Genomic DNA, 879 nt, shown 5'->3' on the forward strand with positions numbered 1-879 from the left:
TGTATGTATTTCATTATTTTCTTTTTTATTTTATTATTAATATTTCATTAAAGTGGTTTGGTTCAGTGCCGGGGGCTCATCCCGCGTGTCGGGACGGGGCAGATGCCAGAGCTGGTGGCTCCCCTGGCACCGTCCTGCGAGTCCCGAGGGTTTTGGTGTCCCCAGGGCCGGGATGGGACAACCCCTGTGCCGTGCCCAGGCTTGAGCCACATCCAGCACCGCCTGGAAAAGCGGGTGAAATGGTGGGGTCTGCCCCCCGCCTGGCACCGGGGCCAGCTTGGTGTCCTCCATCCCTCTCCCTTCCTCGCCTTCCTGTCCTCTTCCCTCCGGCGGATGGGACGCGCTGTCCCTTGGGGGACTTCTGTCCCCTCCTGACAGCGCGGCTCCAGCAGGGCCAGGGGTGGGGATAAGAGGGGTGGCGGCGATCCCGGGTGGACCCTGCTGTCCCGCGGTGGCATGGTGAGGCCGGGTCCTGCTGTGCCATGGGTGACGGTGACACCGGACCCTGCTGTCCCACGGTGCTGCTCCCCACCAGTGACCAGGGACCTGCTTTGTGCCAGGGCTGGTGGCCGGCTGCTGCGGGCGGGTGGAAGCACCCGAGGACCCGCAGGAGCGATGGTCGACACCATGCCGTGGTGACGTTGCAGTGTAGTGCGCTCAGCCAAAACCAGAGCCACACCAGGTTAAAGAGTGTTTCCCACCCGTGGATGTGTCCCCAATGCCCATCAGGGCTTTGCAGCGTGTCCCTCACGTCCCCACCAGCCTACGAGGCACAGCTCGGCCGGGGGGACACAGCCCCGGGATGGGGACAGGGGTGGGGACAGCGTCACCCCACAGCAGCCGCTGCCCACCGGGACCGAGTGGGGACCCGGAGTGACC

Source organism: Charadrius vociferus, unplaced genomic scaffold, assembly GCF_000708025.1.
Source record: "Charadrius vociferus isolate BGI_N301 unplaced genomic scaffold, ASM70802v2 scaffold593, whole genome shotgun sequence".
NCBI classification, from domain to species: Eukaryota; Metazoa; Chordata; class Aves; order Charadriiformes; family Charadriidae; genus Charadrius; species Charadrius vociferus.